Source organism: Abramis brama, assembly GCF_963993115.1.
Source record: "Abramis brama genome assembly, chromosome: 21".
Lineage (NCBI taxonomy): Eukaryota > Metazoa > Chordata > Actinopteri > Cypriniformes > Leuciscidae > Abramis > Abramis brama.
This window is the reverse complement of record NC_139983.1, coordinates 14,363,224-14,369,738: the sequence shown is the minus strand read 5'-3', so window position 1 is coordinate 14,369,738 and position 6,515 is coordinate 14,363,224.

The following is a 6,515-nucleotide window of genomic DNA, read 5'->3' as shown; positions in this document are numbered from 1 at the left end:
CCCAAGGGAATCCATGGCTTGAAAACTGTCTGTTCTGGATTTTAGCAAACATAACAGCTCTACTGGGTGGAAATTATTGTGCCAATTTAAATGGATGGAAACAAAATGATGAAAAGCGTGCAGTGCATAACTTCCAGTGAAAATCTACTGATATGTTCAGTTTCTTTGTTTCAACTGCTTAAAGATGTCTTTTTAATTTCATAAAGATTGTATAGCCTAGGCTTTAACCATATGAATTGTACTTCTTCCAGTCTTACAAGGATCATAATTAACTATTTATTTAGTGATAATAAACTCTGATAGAAGCAACCCAGAGATGAAAAAAAGAAAAGAAGTAAATGCCTTTCCCCACTGTTTCTTTCCATTTGTAATTTCTTTCCTGTTGAGAGAACATCAGACAGAAGGCAGTTTGCCATGACTGGCACCACACAATAACACTGCTGGATTTCCTTTTGTTAATCTGCAACAAGACAAATTACGTCCTCTGAGCGATGGCCGCAAATGCAAATGTGTCTCTTTGAATGGTAATGATGCAGTTTAGGAATGACAACTTTGAATCACTACATGTGAATAATTTTGGGAAACATGCATAATATAAAAACATAAATGAGTATCTACAATTGCAAATATCGGTAACACTTTACAATAAGGTCTCATTACTTCATGTTAGGCATTAACTAACATTAACTAACAATGAGCGTTACATTTGTTATAGGCCTATTTATTCATCTTTTAAAAAAGTAATGCACCTCTTGATGGAATTAACATCACAAAATGTATTTTTGTGATCAAGATCAAGAGGTGCATACATTTTTGGTCAGGATCTTGTATTGACAATGCAAGAGTACAGCACTCTGTAAAGTCTCCTCCAGCACATCCCAAGGGCTTTCAATGAATTTAAGGTGCCAATTCATGTGTAAAAATGATTCTTCATGCTCCCTCCCAACCGTTCTTTCCCAGTTTGAGTCATGACATTGTCATCCTGGAATATGGCCATGATGTGTCTTCCAACATGCAATGAAAAGAAATGAAAAGCTACACAATCCATCAATTAGGGTTAGAATAGCTGTTGCCAAACATATAACATGATAATAATCACTGCAATAATGATCCAATCATAAACTCTTTCAATCCAAACATCGACTTTTTTTTTTTTTTTTGGTCGGGCAGTGTCAATTTTGCATAATTTTTCATATATTTTTTCCATCACCACATGAAAATTGGAAAATTGGCTCTGTAAAATTAACATGAATGATGATGGAAAGATGAATAAATCCTTAAAAATATTTTTCATTGTTCATTTTAATGTAAACTAAGTTAAAGTTACAATGAAATCAATATGGACAATTCATGTTTTTTTAGTATTTATTATCAGTGATTTATCCATGTATGTCAGTATATATTTTTTAATTCATGTGCCCTCATAAACTTTAATCAAAATAGCGTCCCCTCCCTCTTGTTACTGGACTGAGGGCGGGACAACCTGTCACTCACATGAGATCACAGCAATAGCAAACCACAACCAATCCAACAATCCAATCAATTCCCGATTAACAAAATCAAGTCTTGCCCTATTTCCAACTCCTTTTTCCTTGTTGTTTCATGCCGACTTTAACAAACGGAACCTTATCGTAAAGTGTTACCCAAATATCTGATGTCTTTGAAACATAGCTCAAGTAAAACATTTGACAAAAGACTTTTGTTAAGCTCGAAATTTTAAAACACCTGTGCTGTGAGGAAAGTTTCCAAAAAACAGTTCCAGACACCAGTTGCTTTCAAAGTCATTGCAAAAAGTAAAGTTATTTCTGAGAAAAAGGCTATTTTGTTATCTAATGCAATTTAATTTTTTTTTTCTCAATCTCATGAAGATTTCACAAGAAGATTGGTGTGTGGGGGGAGGGGATCTCCATCCAGGGGCTTGCCTGAAGGTCTGCTTTTCTGCCACTGTCACAGCAGCAGATGGTTAAGGCTCTTTTTTCATGCATTTGTCCTCCCACTCACTCAGCTCGGGCTCTACTGCCACTGAAACTCAGCTTATCTGGGATTTCACAGCAATTCAGCGCTACCACGCCCCAGCTCCGTATCCACTTGATGCCTGCCACTGAGCTGGAGGATCGCCAGTGTGTCACTAAAGGATCCGTTACGTAAAACTTTGTCAGGCCTCTCATATTAAAGGGATAAATCTGTCCCCTGCACAGCGAGGGCTTTTGTGTTGCAGTGTTTGCAAATCAAAATGGAGAAATTCAATTGGAAATATAAACAAAGCTATCCTTGGACCTTTTCTGATTAGACGTGGCTGATGGCATGTAGGAGGCTTTACAAACGCGCCATGTCAGACTCATGATATCCAGCCCTAACTGTGTCCAAATGAGCGCTGCCACATTGGCTCTGTGCTAAAAGCCAAATGAGAAAGATTGTCAATCTGAGTGACTCTGATTGGAGGTTACCGCTCACGCAGACAGGCGACTTCTTTTGAAGTGTGGAGCAAAGCACTGTAGGGCCTTTTCTGCGTTAAATTTGCTCATCTCCTCCCTATGATGGGTGCTGGAATCATTCTCGCAGTTCACACTCCTGGGAACCTCAAACTGTGGACTAATGTTGCATGCATTGCTCTTACAAATTTAGATAAAGGGAGAGTGACAACCACGTCGTGTCTTTTTACACTGTATTTGTTAAGCACTGATCTAATGATTGTTTGGCGAACAGCAAACGATCTCATGATGAGATATACATTTCACTGGAGCTACTGTATGATGAAAGAATTACACAAAACGTATGTGCAGTAATGAAATACAGACTGTTAATCTTTAAATCATAACATAGAGATTATGTACAGCGAGGCGTTGTCCCGCTTATTAAATTGCTTTACAGCAAATACCTAAATAAATTACATTAAATATTGACTTAAGTTGGAATTTTTTTATTATGAGTGAATGAATACCATAAGGTGCCAAGAGATAAGAAACTATGTAGAAAATATGTAGTTGCCTTGGTCAATTATGCAAAGGTTTGAAAAATCTAAATCATGCATGTTACTTACTGTAATATTCATTTCGCTATGATTTCTCATTCAAAATGACATGAAATCCCGATTTGAGTTGAATTGATTTTGTTAAAAAATTGCTATAAGGTGATGAGAGATATAACTATACACTGTAAAAAATATTGTTAGTTGAACTTTTTTAAAAAAAAGTAAGTTACATGGTTGCCTTAAAATGTTGAGTTCATTGAAATTAAAAATTTGAGTTCATACAATGAATGAGATTGGTTTAATCAACAGAAGCTCAAAATATTATGTTATCTGAACCACATTATCTGAGTTGATTTGACAAAAGAAAAAAAAAAGGTTGTGATAATTCATGAAAATAATGTTGTACAGTGCAGTATAGCTAGAAATTCAGTTGCTTTGGATAAGTAAATTATGCAAAAATATTCGCCAGGACTTGCCAATCAAAATTAAGTATTCTAGGGAGCAGTGTCAATTATTGTAATATTCATTTTGCTATGCTTTCTCTCATAACATAAAAGGTCCCATGCAGCCTCAAAGATTATTTTAATTACCAATCAGATATTGAAGCGATAATAGATGTTAAATATGTGGGAAATGATTGCAAGCTCAGCATAATCCAACAAAGAAGAAAGATAAACCAGTGGTTATATAACTGTTAATGAATACAATGGGTTAATTCATGAGCATTTCCAACTCAAGTATAGCAAACCGACGGTTTAAAAGTACATTAAAGCCAATGAAGAGAATTTTAGAGATTCTATATTTATTATGATTAAATTAAAGTGTAATGAAAGAATGTAGATATATTTTTTTTTTACAGTGCAGTGTATTCAAACATTTTTGTAATTTGAAATGCCCAATATTAATAAAAATGTATTAGGGCCATTGCTGAAGAAAAAAAAAGAATGTTTGTATGCTGACCCCAGTGTCTCTCTGTACACTCAGAAATATAACAAGAGAAACAAAAGCAATGCTTTATTCAGCTTTATGAATGATCTTCAGTATGGCCTTAGAAATCTGTTTCCAAGGTGATAAACATTAAAAAAAATTGTTCAGTACTGAAGGTTACATTTATAAGCAGATTTTTTTATATGGATCTGCAGTTTTTATCAGTTAACTGAAGAAAAGCTCACATGTGCTCGTTTTTTGTCACATGTATGATTACTGATCTGACATTTAATCTAAAATCGAGAAACATGTGACATGCTGCATAACTGCAAACAACAAAAACTAAAACATCTGTTGTCATTAACCTTTAACCTAAAGGCGTAAAACACATGTAATCTCTGTCAACACAAGACAAAATAAGGACTGTTGTTACCATTGGGCACATATAAAAATGTAATTGAAAAGTTTTAAAATCATTTATAATCAAATTTTTAAATTATTTATTTACGTAGGCATATTGAACTTTTTTTCAGCACAACCTTCATTTCCCTTTTGCGGGGTTGCAAACAAACTGTGGCATATTAAATATATGAAAATGGGTCACTCAAAAAAAAAAAAAAAAAAAAGATTAAATTGTTAAATTGTTAATTTATCATTCAATTGAATGTTTGCCTCGGTTCCAGATAAATTGAAATGGTTCTTAGATTTGCTGGATGCTGAGAGTCTAAATTATAATTTATCTTCAACGAGGCACTTCTGAATTGTTAATAATAATATTCGGGCTGCATATTTATGTGTCAGCGGGAGGTAAATTCACAAGTCAGATCTGCTGTTTTTCCTCCAACTTTTTCATTCCGTCGGGGAAATGGCGAGGTCAAAGAAACGTAGGCTGGATGCTGGGCTGTCCTCGCTCGTCACAGAATCTGGGGCTGTTGATCAGGGCCAATAGTTATGCAACAACAAAGATTACTTTTAAGAGAGTTTAAAACTGAAGAGAGTTCCTCTGGACTTCAAATCATCTCTTGAGCCATATACTCCCTCACTGACATCCATTTGAAATCAGAAATTGAAATCAATTCGAACATCTAGTTACAAGGTTTTTAGAAATCTATCTATCTATCTATCTATCTATCTATCTATCTATCTATCTATCTATCTATCTATCTATCTATCTATCTATCTATCTATCTTATTGAAGATGTCAATTTTCCTAGACCAGACATCACTTCCTAGGCCACTACTCTATATATTGAGTTATATATGCTGATAGTAAAAGCATTAGTTAGTGTACATTCAAAGACTAGGAATGCCATTAAACTTTTATTAATATTTATCCAATCCGTATGTTTTAACGACTTCTTAAATGTTCATTATCAAAGCATAAGGCCTACTAATGATTTTCTTTTCAAAAGTCAATGAGCTTCAATATACACTGAAAATCCATCAACAGTGTTTGTGTACTGGAAGAACGGCAGCGGAAGTAGGCTATCTGGATAACTTGACATGTGTCTGACGTGTACTTCATGAAGACTGCTCTCTTTTCACCCAATCAATGAAGACCTTGTAGAGCCCATTAAGCCTTTTCTTAATGTGGAGCGACAGCTTAAGTCTCGAAGCAATCTAATCCTCTATGACAGCTTCTGATTGGTACGTTCACTATAGTTGCTGTGCTGACTAGTTGTGACTGACAATAACCACTATGGCTGATAGATTTAAAAAACACTCGGTTTGACAGCAACTCTATTTAAAATGGCTGCGAGGAAAGAGTCTTTCCTAGATTCGAATATATTCACACTAGGAGACTTTCAATTTTCACTTCAACCTCACTTGTGTGCCTTAACAATACACAAGCTCAAGGGGAAAAGCCCTCAGTCACAGATGCGTCCTTGCTCTAGCCGAGTAAATAGCGTTTGGCCTCCTGATAGAGATTATAATACCAAACATGAAATTGTCTTACATAACACATTGTAGTTTCACTACAGATGATTTAGTGTCCATCCAGAGTGGAGCAGCTCTTGCGTAAGCGGCTCTGAACTCATGAGATTTACCCATCAGCCCTCATTGCTGAAGCAAAGGTATCCCCTGGGATTAGCACTGGCGCTCTAACCCACAGTGAGACACTTGCACTGCGTAGGCATTAAAACCCTGACAACACACACCAACCTCTGAAATCAGTTACATGATATTAGCGTCTGGACGGAGACGGGACCATGTACTTCCTGTGACGCCAAAGAAGTTAATTGTTCCTTGCGAGCAAAAGCTAAGAGCCTGGAAAGTGGAAAGTGTTTGAGAGAGAAGATACAACGCTTCTTGCATTTGTCAGAATAGGAACATTTTAGTGTAGTGGAAGTGAAATAAAAATGATTTTACCATAGTTGTGAGTGACAAAGTAAGAGACTTTTTTTTTTAAAAGCACTTTCATTTTTTAAACAAAATAAATCAATATTCTGCACATTTTTACACTTTTTTTTCCCACTTTAAATGTAGACATTCTGCCAACTGTATATGCTAGTGGTTCTCAACCTTTTTGACTGAAAGGTCCCCCCCCCCATTGTGTGACAATTTTCGAAGGCCCGTCCATAAAAGGTAAGTGTCACATGTATGATCTGTTTTGCTT